Source organism: Panulirus ornatus, chromosome 19 (assembly GCF_036320965.1).
Source record: "Panulirus ornatus isolate Po-2019 chromosome 19, ASM3632096v1, whole genome shotgun sequence".
Lineage (NCBI taxonomy): Eukaryota > Metazoa > Arthropoda > Malacostraca > Decapoda > Palinuridae > Panulirus > Panulirus ornatus.
Window position 1 is genome coordinate 7,149,365 of NC_092242.1, and position 14,300 is coordinate 7,163,664.

A 14,300-nucleotide genomic window follows, 5' to 3' on the forward strand; every position below is an offset into this window, starting at 1 on the left:
GCGGGAGTAGCATGATCAGTATGGATGAATTGGGAACGACCTTGGCTACACCAGTAAGTCAGCCAGAGGGTGGAGGGTGTGTGTGTGTGTGTGTGTGTTTGTATAGTTTCAATGGGTCAGGAGCGGCCTCTTCAGCAGGTTCGCGCCCTCGTGTACCTACCTACTGCGCACGTTGCCCAGATCCTCCGTAAGAATGTTACTACGACTTGCCACTCGCCCCTAACTGCCAGTACAATCTCTCTCTCTCTCTCTCTCTCTCTCTCTCTCTCTCTCTCTCTCTCTCTCTCTCTCTCTCTCTCTCTCTCTCTTTATGACGTCATAAATGATCTCTTGATTCGCATAACCGTGACGTTCACCGCAGCGCTAACACATCTCGAACTACACCAAGACAACATCTAAGTTGCCTTACGTCGTTTGGTTTCGTTATCATCCAAGAAAAAGGAAGTCAATAACACAAAACATATTTCTTTTCTCTACTAGCATATGCCGCGTCAACTACAGAAACGACTGATACTAAAAAAAAAAATTAAATTACCAGTCATACAAAAAGTTTTCTTACATCAACTTATAAACGACTTCCCATTCAAAGCCAATCTAAAAACCCTTCTAACCATGGCCTAAAAACACCCCTTAGCCCTCCGACTACAAACGTACGAAATCGATCACCACTGTTTCAGTCGGGTTGGGTTCAGATTGATCAATGATCTCCATCATTTTTTTTATCTTAATTATGTAATAGTCGCCAACCTACAAGATTTAACTATGATGATCTATGAGGTCTGTAAAAACATATATCGTACGTAGCTGGAAGGCCCCTGAGAGGAATTTTATTGAGGTACAGAGTTTCTTTTGGGCTCCCCTTCCCTTCTCCATGAGTCATCCTGTTTTTATTCACTACGGTTTGAGGCCATAAGCTGAGTTGTAAGGCCAAAATGGGTATGAAAGATGAGAGAGGGGTGGAATGGAGCACTCTTGTTGATTTTCTACATTTTCTGAGATCCCAGGAAATTCCCTGACCCCCTTTTGGACCCCCGGTCCCAGGTACGATGTAACCCCCTATCAGAGGCAATGGTACTACCTAGCTTCAAGGGCCGTCTCCAACCCCCACAGCTCGGTCGGTCTACAGCCTAGCTGCGCTACAGGCGGGCCTGGGTTTACCCTACTGTCTGATGCTTCAACCCAATTTTTTTTTTTTTTTACCTGTTGTGCAACCCATCTAGCCTAGTACACCTTGGAGGGGTCTATCTGCTTCCATTTTATATTGAAGTTCATTGGGGTTCCTCCTGTGGCGTTCCTTACATATACTGGTTACAGTTGGGACAGCCGTGCACCAGTACGTTATGGCACGTTCCATAATATATGCTGCAGCGCCCATCATCACTGTATTCAATTTGCAAATTAATTATAATTCTATTACTCCAACGTGAGATTATCTTTGTAAGCATATTGAAAAATAATAAGCCTAACGATATTTTTTTGTACACACACACACACACACACACACACACACACACACACACACACATTAATTCAAGCGTTTCAGTGAATCTACATGACCGATGAAGATCCTTTTAACGTTATGTAGCTCAGCGATGTCTAGGTTTCATATGGTGGAGAAAGTATATATCTGATCTGCATATGGTAGTACGAGCGTCGTGTCCAACAAGTAAAATCTTATCAACACCTATGACGTGGATGAAGCCCAGGAGATAACACGAGCTTACCCATGTTAGATGCACATGATATCACACACACACACACACACACACACACATATATATATATATATATATATATATATATATATATATATATATATATCATTCCCATCCCAGGATTCTCTTCCATCTTTATAAGGCTCCTACAACACTCAGGAAGCTGGCCACGTCCACGGGCCGGTGCCATAGTTCATAAAGTTTTGTGATGTGTGTGCGTCTGTGTGCAAAGCCTGCTGGGAAGTGAGTAGTGTGTGGTATCTTCTTTATGGTAGTTGCAACGAGGACATGACGGATCTAGAAACAGGCTACATCGATGTTTGTGATGACGAGTGATGATCATCCAGAAAAGACGGCTGGAGATCGGTTGGTAAGGGCTTATCGAGTTAATTCAGTGTGCATGTATTTTGTCTGCTATAACTGTTGGGGGTGAGGGGACCTATGAGACGCTACTGAAGTGTGAAACAGGGGTGAGCTTTATATTTTTACTTTAGGGTTGGTGGTTAGTTATAAAGTACTTTGGGTAAGAAGGGGGAATCCAGGAGCGCTGTTGCGTTGAATAAGCTTAGTCCCCCAGCATGTGGACGAATTCAATTTAGACAATGGAGCAAAAGTATGAACCAGTTAAAATACCGTACCAAGCATTTAGTAGTTCCTCTGCTTACTCTAGTAAGAGATATAAGGCTTAGGAGACTAAGGAAATGAGCTTTGGTCTTAACAATCGCGGAACACATGGGACTTCAAAAATCCGGAAAATCAAAATACAATCTAACAGAAGATAATGTTCTTTATGGTATCAGGATACTCGGTCAAACGCATTCCAATGCATGCATAACAGTTTGAAGATTTCCTTCTGAAAACGTTGATAATCCTTCATGAGGATCGATGAAACAACCATTGAGCACAGTCTTAGACATCAGTGTAGCCTAGCCACACCCTTCAGCAGGTGCAACGCACACACATGTAACGATCGTCAGTTTCTGTATGTTCTTGGAACTAATGCCTATCAACTGATAAATGCCTAACACCAACCATCCCTTCTGTTCAGTACAGTACGTCATGATATTGGCTAAAGGGCAAAAAGTGTGAATTACTTGAAAACAAATACATACTTAGATGTTGCTGAACCAATTATTCTGTTCATCAGTACAGATATGTGGAAAAGAACATGGAACAAAATTCAGTTTCTATGAAATTCAGACTTGCAAAACAGCCTGCATCTTACAGTTTCACCAACCTGTGGATAACAGCAAGCAGTAAGTGTGCATGACTTTAACACTTTTTAGGCGGTCAGAGCGAAACCTGTTTAATGACTGCAGCAAGTGGATGACAGGCATAGTGTTAACTCCTGGAGCACGATGATGCCACCCTTAAGTAAGACGGGACTAGCTTTCAACCAGACCATGATTAATTAAAGGACATTGCCTGCACCTCAGACGTTGTATGGTTCCCCTTGACATTACTAGTGACCATGACTGGTAACATACAATATGCTCCAAGACATTTCAATTTAACCTTTAAGAGAGGACAATCAGTCGTTAACCATCTCAAACTGTTGACCTGAAAGTAGAAGCAGTATGTGGCTTACAGTCTCATTTGACCGATTTTACACTGCAAACACGTGGCTGACACTGCCAGGCTGCTGATCTTAAGGAACAATATATATTAAAAGGAAATGAAAACGATATAATGAAAGCAACAGACCGAATGAAAGAAAACTGCATTAGGGTGTTCAGAGTCATACTGCTCAATAAAACTCAACCCGGACAGTCCAGACAGATGAATGGTCAGGGGGCAAGGTGGAATTGATTTGGCCATCGCCACGCATCCTGTGTGGGAAGAGCACGCATACCAGTAAGCAGTAGTACAGCCCTATGTAATAAACATTTCATTCACCACCACCAGCATCTGCTCAATCTGACAGGGATCTGTTTAATTAGATGAGACAAAGTTCAACATACTGAGATGTACTTAATAGGATAGATATATAATATGCAAACAACAATGCAATTCCAATAACCTTCAAATGCCAAGATATATTCCAAGCAATGACCTCATGCTCTGTAATGTGGCCATAACAACAGACACGCAATTTACAATCTTGTTACAACAGCCACTGACCAGAAATAATACTTGTCCGGTATTCCAGCTTTAGTCTTGGTGTTACAACAGCCACTGGCCAGGTATACAAGTATCCCAGCCTTGGACTTGGTGTTACAACAGCTATTCATTATAGACGTCTTTAACGTTTGTCTTCGAAGACATGCTAAGAAACCAAGTAGATCTAACACTATCTTGGGAGGTGGTATCTTATCACTGCATACTCCTCTGGTAAACACAAAAACAAAACTGGACAACGTGAAGCTGACACCAGTATTAGGATGGTCTACAAATATATCTCGCAGGGAGAAGGTCATCTTGGAGTAGATACAACTCGTAAGTTGTCATGTACCATATAGCATACGCTTCAACAATACACAGCATTCCTGTCGGATCAATTTAAGCCTCAAGTCTCAGAAAAAACGAATTTTGTAACCACTGATCCCAACATACTTGAGGATGTCTTCCATCTGCATCGAGGATTTGCAAGCCCTAGAATCTCAATTATGTAATCATGTGTAATCATATCACTAGTATAAGAATTAACTGTTCACACTTTGGTCTCTCGAGTCTAGCCTTGCACACAACTCATCTTCCCAACTTCTTAGATTCAAATTGGCTGTCTACACCCATTAGCCAACAGAGACGCACATTACCATAAGTGGAAGCGTCTCACATAATGAAGCAAAAGGCGAAGTCCAACAACGAATGGTACAAGGGAAGGGAGTGCCACTAGGAGGGAGTGCGGGGGTGGAAGAGGCATGGAAGGTGAGAGTCATGTTCCCAAGCGACCCTGCCGGCCGGCCGGCCGGCTGGTCCGTGGTGGTGTGTGGGTGCTGCTCCGCCGCCGCTGGTGACGTCACCAACACACCCTCTGCAGCAGCCAGTCACAGGTCCTCCCCGCCACACGCCCCATAGGCAGGCATCTCAGATACATGCTGCATCCTACATTGATTATTTCCCAGACAGCTCTATACCTCACGTCTCGCCTCACCCAACCCAGCAGTGTCCGTAAATGTACCTTAATATAAAGTTTTAATACAAGGTTATTTACTTCAGCGAATGTGACCACAGTTGTGCTTTCAATAAATATCAAGTAATGCACCATGGTGATGGAAGACAGCAAAATGCACCTGCTTCGTTCCATTCACGGTTACAGTCACAGGAAGCCAAACTTCGACCGTCATCTAACAGGGAGGCAAGTTTAACAATCTTCCTATTATGACAGGAACTCACGAGCTGACACTGAACAAAAACTAGAATTGCTAACGAATCAAACATTACACTTGCATTTTAGAACTATCTCTAAACAGAAGAGATGTAAAAAAAATATATATATGCGGCACCACTTGGGTGAACCCACTTCAATAGTCATAAATCTTAGATCTGCTTAAGTATAAAAAGGCAATGAAAATGGTATCGAATATAATGAAGCTTAGCAAGTGGGGAAAGGACAGAAGCATAGGCTTACATATATTGGAAGAACGAAGGAAACATAGAGACGATTCTATCTTCGAAGTCCCTCAAAGGATCGGATAATATCAGTATGATAAAGTTCCTTGTGATAAGGAAGAAACAGTCAAATTAAGGAACGAAACAAAATTAAAACAGTAAAAATCAAAGTGAGAAATGCCTTCTGAAGCCCCACTAAAACAGTGCGGCAAGCACGGGCTGACAGAAGTAACGACTGAGGAACAAGCAAAGTGAAGAAGCAACGAGAGTGGGAAAATGTACAGAAATTCAAGACTGTGTGAATGAGAAGAAATGTTGAAAAAATGGATACCCAAGACGGCAGAACTCCCTTCCCGTTATCACAAACCGATAATCACAACCTTTCCACCCTCACGCATGCAAGATCTGGGGACCCCATGAACACGACGGTAACACCCTTGGGTATGATGGCTTTGACTGCGATCTGATCGCAAGGGTTAGGTGAAAGGCCAGGACATTACACCAAGGGTTGTCCCGTCATGCGCAAAGGATCGTATCGTCGAGCTCACGTTGACCAATTAAGACAACTTGCATCGCCATTTCGCCAGTCATTACACACAACGACTGCTGGGTAGAAGGGAAGAGAGGAAAAGGGAGGTAAAGTAACTATATTATAAATAACAAGAAGACTCAACCAAACCCACACACATTACAGACGAGTGAAACAGAATAGTCCTTACACTTAACATCTTGTGATATATACCTGAGATATCGATTCTTTTTACCCGGTCTACTCGACCCCACTTTTCCAGACAAGAGGCTGCCAGTGAGGAAGAACAGTTCTACTACCTCACACTTTCACAAATAAATTTTCTTACTAAGAGATGATCTAGAGCCATGGTTTTGATATTCTAAAGCATACCGCATGTAAATTTCTCTGTGCGTGTAGTAAGGTTCCGAATATCCTTATATTTTGCTTCAAGTAGTCTCATACCGTCATAATGGCCTTTGAGATCTATGAGCCACCCAACCACCACACTGTCACATACACACCCACACCTCACTCACCCCATCTCAACCCTTGACCTTTGTGGCAAACAGCATAAGATACGCCTCAATCCCACCAACTCTGGCTGGATGTTAACGCAAACACCAATAACAACAACGGTGCAACGGCTCTGAATCTATCATGGCAGCCGTGACTGCAGCTGTCAATCATACTTATGGTAATAGCACTCATCCAAGACTACCATGGCAGCTGTGACTGGAAGTGGCTATCACAGCTCATGGCAGAAAGTATTGCAAATGAAGGCAAGAGCAAGCACTCACCAGGATGGAGCCCGAGTGCGCAAGACAACGACAATGCACCAACATACCTGCAAAAAGAGCCACAAATTAATATAAACTAATGTTAATATATATGAGGGCAGCAAGTATGAAATGTACATGTGTATATATGTATATGTCTGTGTATGTATACAATGCAATGTAAATGTATGTATATGTGCGTGCATGGGCGTTGATGTATATATATGTGTAATTCCTATGAGTCCACGGGGAAAATGAAACACGAAAAGTTCCCAAGTGCACTTTCGTGTAATAATCACATTATCAGGGGAGACACAAGAGAGGAATATAACAGTCAGTCGATATACATCGAAGAGACGAAGCTAGGACGCCATTTGGTAAACATGTGATTGTCCAAAACATGTGATGACCATATATATATATATATATATATATATATATATATATATATATATATATATATATATATATATATATATATATATATATGTTCTCACATCTAGGGTGGGTTTAGCTTTGCATCAGTACTTGACAGAGTTGAGTCAAAAGCAGTCCTACTTATAAACTGTCTTGGCTAACTTCCAAACTTGACCCTTTTGCCCTACACCACAATGTTGGTTCACTTTCCCTCTTCTATAAGTATTACCTTGGTTTGTGCTTCTGAAAGCTGGCTGCTTGTGTGCTCCAACCACTAACTAAACCATCGGCAACTTAAGAGAGGGCCATTTTGATAACTGCTTTTTTCCCTACACATCGAAGCTTTAGAACTCTCTACCTTCTCATGACTTCCCCAATAACTATAACCTAGCACATTTTAAGAAGGTTTTTCATTTCCTCCAAAATTCTTTAACACTTTCCCTTGTCTTTTCTTTTTCCCTCTCATAATTCTTTCTATATTTCAATTAAGGCCCGGCCTTGATGTGGACTTTAGTTCACGACTGGATCGATGTGGTATACCGGGGTCGACGTGTTGTCAATGGATTGAATCAGGGCATGTGAAGCGTCTGGGGTAAACCATGGAAAGTTCTGTGGGGCCTGGATGTGGAAAGGGAACTGTGGTTTCGGGCATTATTACATGACAGCTAGAGACTGAGTGTGAACGAATGGGGCCTCTGTTGTCTTTTCCTAGCGCTACCTCGCACACATGTGGGGGGAAGGGGATGTTATTCCATGTGTGGCGAGGTGGCGATGAGAATAAATAAAGGCAGACTGTATGAATTATGTACATGTGTATATATGTATATGTCTGTGTGTGCATATATATGTGTACATTGAGATGTATAGGTATGTATATTTGCGTGTGTGGACGTGTATGTATATACATGTGTATGGGGGTGGGTTGGGCCATTTCTTTCGTCTGTTTCCTTGCGCTACCTCGCAAACGCGGGAGACAGCGACAAAGCAAAATAAAATAAATATATTTTTTTAAATTTCATTTTGCTTTGTCGCTGTCTCCCGCGTTAGTGAGGTAGTGCAAGGAAACAGACGAAAGAAATGGCCCAACCCACCCACATACACATGCATACACATACACGTCCACACACAGCACATATACATACCTATACATCTCAATGTATACATATATATATACACACAGACATATACATATATACCCATGTACATAATTCATACTGTCTGCCTTTATTCATTCCCATCGCCACCCCGCCACACATGGAATAACAACACCCTCCCCCCTCATGTGTGCGAGGTAGCGCTAGGAAAAGACAACAAAGGCCCCACTCGTTCAAACTCAGTCTCTAGCTGTCATGTAATAATGCACCGAAACCACAGCTCCCTTTCCACATCCAGGCCCCACAGAACTTTCCATGGTTTACCCCAGACACTTCACATGCCCTGGTTCAATCCATTGACATGTCGATCCTGGTATACCATATCATTCCAATTCACTCTATTCCTTGCACGCTTTTCACACTCCAGTATGCTCAGGCTCCGATTACTCAAAGTCTTTTTCACTCCATTCTTCCACCTCCAATTTGGTCTCTCACTTCTCGTTCCCTCCACCTCTGACACATATATCCTCTTTGTCAATCTTTCCTCACTCATTCTCTCCATAGGACCAAACCATTTCAATACACCCTCTTCTGTTCTCTCAACCACACTCTTTTTATTACCACACATCTCTCTTACCCTTTCATTACTTACACGATCAAACCACCTAACACCACATACTGTCCTCAAACATCCCATATCCAACACAACCAACCTCCTCCGCACAACCCTATCCATAGCCCACACCTCGCAACCATATAACATTGTTAGAACCACTATTCCTTCATACATACCCATTTTTGCTCTCCGAGATAACATTCTCACCTTCCACACATTCTTCAACATTCCCAGAACCTTCGCCCCCACCCTGTGACTCACTTCTGCTTCCATGGTTCCATCCGTTGCTAAATCCACTCCCAGATATCTAAAACTCTTCACTTCCTCCAGTTTTTCTCTATTCAAACTTACCTCCCAATTGACTTGTCCCTCCACCCTACTGAACCTAATAACCTTGCTCTTATTGACATTTACTCTCAGCTTTCTTCTTTCACACACTTTACCAAACTCAGTCACAAGCTTCTGCAGTTTCTCATCCAAATCAACCACCAGCGTTGTATCATCAGCGAACAACAATTGACTCACTTTCCAAGATCTCTCATCCACAACAGACTGCATGCATGCCCCTCTCTCCAAAACTCTTGCATTCACCTCCCTAACAACCCCATCCATAAACAAATTAAACAACCATGGAGACATCACACACCCCTGCCGCAAACCTACATTCACTGGGAACCAATCACTTTCCTCTCTTCCTACTTGTACATATGCCTTACATCCTCGATAAAAACTTTTCACTGCCTCTAGCAACTTACCTCCCACACCATATAATCTTAATACCTTCCACAGAGCATCTCTATCAACTCTATTATATGCCTTCTCCAGATCCATAAATGCTACATACAAATCCATTTGTTTTTCTAAGTATTTCTCACATTCCTTCTTCAAAGCAAATACCTGATCCACACATCCTCAACCACTCCTGGAACCACACTGCTCTTCCCCAATCTGATGCTCCATACATGCCTTCACCCTCTCAATACCCTCCCATATAACTTCCCTAGAACACTCAACAAACTTATACCTCTGTAATTTGAACATTCACCTTTATCCCCTTTGCCTTTGAACAATGACATTATGCATGCATTCCGCCAATGCAGAAGGATCTTCACCATGAACCAGACATGCACTGAATATCCTCACAGACCAGTCAACAACACAGTCACCCCCTTTCTTGATAAATTCCACTAAAGGGGACGGGAGCAGGGTGCTAGAAACCTTCCCCTCCTTGTATTTTAACTTTCTAAAAGGGGAAACAGAAGGAGTCACGCGGGGAGTGCTCATCCTCCTTGAAGGCTCACATTGGGGTGTCTAAATGTGCATGGATGTTGCCAAGATGAGAAAAACAGAGAGATAGGTAGTAAGTTTGAGGAAAGGAACCTGGATGTTTTGGCTCTGAGTGAAATGAAGCTCAAGGGTAAAAGGGAAAAGTGGTTTGGGAATGTCTTGGGAGTAAAGTCAGGGGTTAGTGAGAGGACAAGAGCAAGGGAAGGAGTGGAGTGAAAAAGATTCTGAGTGATCGGGGCCTAAACATGCAAGAGGGTGAAAGGCGTGCAAGGAACAGAGTGAATTGAACGATGTGGTATACCAGGGTCGACGTGCTGTCAATGGATTGAACCAGGGTATGTGAAGCATCTGGGGTAAACCATGGAAAGTTCTGTGGGGCCTGGATGTGGAAAGGGAGCTGTGGTTTCAATGCATTATACCTGACCGCTAGAGACTGACTGCGAACGAATGTGGCCTTTGTTGTCTATTCCTAGCGCTACCTCACGCACATGCAGGGGGAGGGGGTTGTTATTTCCTGTGTGGCGTGGTGGTGATGGGAATGAATAAAGGCAGACAGTATGAATTATGTACATGTGCATATATGTATATGTCTGTGTGTGTATATATATGTGTACACTGAGATGTATAGGTATTTGCGTGTGTGGACGTGTATGTATATACATTGTGTATGGGGGTGGGTTGGGCCATTTCTTTCGTCTGTTTCCTTGCACTACCTCGCAAACGCGGGAGACAGTGACAAAGCAAAATAAAAAATATAAAAAAATATATATTTATCCCTGGGGATAGGGGATTAAGAATACTTCACACGTATTCCCTGCGTGTCGTAGAAGGCGACTAAAAGGGGAGGGAGCAAGGGGCTGGAAATCCTCCCCTCTCGTAAATGCAAGAGTTTTGGAAAGAGGGGCAAGTATGAAGTCTGTTGGGGATGAGAGAGCTTGGGAAGTGAGTCAGTTGTTGTTCGCTGATGATACAGCGCTGGTGGCTGATTCATGTGAGAAACTGCAGAAGCTGGTGACTGAGTTTGGTAAAGTGTGTGGAAGAAGAAAGTTAAGAGTAAATGTGAATAAGAGCAAGGTTATTAGGTACAGTAGGGTTGAGGGTCAAGTCAACTGGGAGGTGAGTTTGAATGGAGAAAAACTGGAGGAAGTGAAGTGTTTTAGATATCTGGGAGTGGATCTGGCAGCGGATGGAACCATGGAAGCGGAAGTGGATCATAGGGTGGGGGAGGGGGCGAAAATTCTGGGGGCCTTGAAGAATGTGTGGAAGTCGAGAACATTATCTCGGAAAGCAAAAATGGGTATGTTTGAAGGAATAGTGGTTCCAACAATGTTGTATGGTTGCGAGGCGTGGGCTATGGATAGAGTTGTGCGCAGGAGGATGGATGTGCTGGAAATGAGATGTTTGAGGACAATGTGTGGTGTGAGGTGGTTTGATCGAGTGAGTAACGTAAGGGTAAGAGAGATGTGTGGAAATAAAAAGAGCGTGGTTGAGAGAGCAGAAGAGGGTGTTTTGAAGTGGTTTGGTCACATGGAGAGAATGAGTGAGGAAAGATTGACCAAGAGGATATATGTGTCGGAGGTGGAGGGAACGAGGAGAAGAGGGAGACCAAATTGGAGGTGGAAAGATGGAGTGAAAAAGATTTTGTGTGATCGGGGCCTGAACATGCAGGAGGGTGAAAGGAGGGCAAGGAATAGAGTGAATTGGAGCGATGTGGTATACCGGGGTTGACGTGCTGTCAGTGGATTGAATCAAGGCATGTGAAGCGTCTGGGGTAAACCATGGAAAGCTGTGTAGGTATGTATATTTGCGTGTGTGGACGTATGTATATACATGTGTATGGGGGGGTTTGGGCCATTTCTTTCGTCTGTTTCCTTGCGCTACCTCGCAAACGCGGGAGACAGCGACAAAGTATAAAAAAAAAAAATATATATATATATATATATATATATATATATATATATATAAGGAGAAGTGAGTCACATGGTGGGGGAGGGGGCGAAAGTTCTGGGAGCATTGAAAAATGTGTGGAAGGCGAAGACTAATCTTGGAGAGCAAAAATGGGTATGTCTGAAGGAATGGTGGTTCCAACAATGCTATATGGTTGCGAGGCATGGGCTGTAGATAGAGTTGTGCAGAGGAGGGTAGATGTGTTGGAAATGAGACCCCGGTATACCACATCGTTCCAATTCACTCTATTCCTTGCACGCCTTTCACCCTCCTGCAAGTTCAGGCCCCAATCACTCAAAATCTTTTTCACTCCATCTTTCCACCTCCAATTTGGTCTCCCACTTCTCGTTCCCTCGACCTCTGACACATGTATCCTCTTGCTCAATCTTTCCTCACTCATTCTCTCCATGTGACCAAACCATTTCAAAACACCCTCTTCTGCTCTCTCAATATATATATATATATATATATATATATATATATATATATATATATATATATATTCATTTATTCCTATGAGTCCATCGGGAAATGTAACACGATAAATTCCCAAGTGCACTTTTTCTCATGCATATTCACCATTTCCTATGTTAGCAAGATAACATCAAGAATAAAGGACTGAGCCCGAGAGAAAATCTTCACTTGGACCCCTTCTGTTCCTTCTTTTGGAAAAGTGAAAACGGGGGGGAGTACTTCCAGCCCCCCGCTCCTACCCCTTTTAGGTGCCTTTTACGACATGCAGGGAATACGTGGGAAGTATTCTTTCTCCCCATCCCCAAGGGATACTGTATGTATATATAGCTTGGAAAAGTGTGTGAAAGGAGAAAGTTGAGAGTAAATATGAATAAGAGCAAGGTTATTAGGTTCAGTAAGGCTGAGGGACATGTTAATTGGAATGTAAGTTTGAATGGAGAAAAATTGGAGGAAGTGAGGTGTTTCAGATATCTGGGAGTGGACTTAGCAGCGAATGGAACCACGGAAGCAGAAGTGAGACACGGGGCAGAGGAGGGGTGAAGGTTCTGGGAGCAATGAAGAATGTGTGGAAGGAAAGAACGTTATCTCGAAAAGCAAAAATGGGCATAAACAAAATATTGCCTTCACAGGGAAAAATTTACATGTGCAGTCCCAAAAGAGTTAAGAGGTACCAAAAATATGATTTTCTCTTGCAAAGGCAGAGTATTGTACTGTAAGGAAAATACAATAAAACCACATGATATCACTGCAACAATTTCTTTCAACCCTCAACTTTAACCCAAAAAAGGGGAAAGTAATGAAGATCAGAGAAAATTTGTAAATGTAAAAATATCTAGTGTTTGTGAGAACTCCTACAAATATTCTGAACCTAAGAAAACCAAACCTTATTTCCCCTTGTTGCCATTGTTTCCCTAATTTTCAGTATTTCAAAAATCTTTTTATCAAGGACATCTGCTGTTATTCACTTCCTTTGTGGCCATGTGTGTTTGAATTCTGAATAAAATGTTTTCAGGTTCCATTTGAAAGTTCTTGAACACGCTATCAGAACTATTTCTTTGAAACTTTGTGAAAAAAATTACTGAATGAAGAGAACTACATACTTCATAAGCATTCCATTGAGAATAAGATAAAATTCTTGCAAATACACATAGATGACTATATTGGGAGAAGCACACAATACCACCACTGAAACATTATGCCATGAGTAGTAAAAATTAAGGTAACTCTTGGATCTTAGGAAAAGTTATGTGAAGTTTTCATAAATTCTGCTTATTTCCTGTTGTGTTCAAGTACTTTCACATTAATCAAAACCATATTTTTCCTGACATTCATAGCCCTCACAACCACCATATTACTTTATGGTATAGGTAAAAAAAATTTACCTTTATAATGCTCCCACAATCTTACTATATTCATATTGTTATATATACTATTATTGCATAACAAAGTCACTGACATTTCAGATTCTTTCTCATGAAATCTATCCCTAAAATTTCCATAATCTTCAAGGCCCTGCCCACTTCTGAGTTATCTGTTGCTGTCAGATATGTAAAATTCATTCAAATTGCAATCCTAAAGCCTAAAAATATTTACCATGTGCAAATGATCATTTCACAGTACCCTCACAACAGAATACATGTTATTAAAGTTGCATCTCAAAAATCGACTTAATAGTTTTTCAGTTTAGCTCTGCATTGCTATTAGCTTCAGGTATTAAGTAGCTTTTTCTGCAATGCTTGCATAATATTGACTGACTACAATAACAGTTGCAGAGTAAGATCTGGTGCATTATATTTCATTGGATACTAAATATGGGTATAGTTACAGTATAGTTACTTACATCGGGGAAAATCTAGGGTCAATGTAGAAGTCAATAATCCAAATGTATATTAACGAAAGCATATAAAACCC

At 42.0% G+C, this 14,300-nt stretch overlaps 1 protein-coding gene across 1 annotated transcript in view; it reads right to left on the bottom strand.

Annotated features, from left to right (window-relative positions):
• The window catches only part of LOC139755357 (protein phosphatase PTC7 homolog), a 188,391-nt gene that overhangs the window by 173,042 nt on the left and 1,049 nt on the right, over positions 1-14,300 (bottom strand). The gene's annotated exons all lie outside the window — the stretch shown is intronic.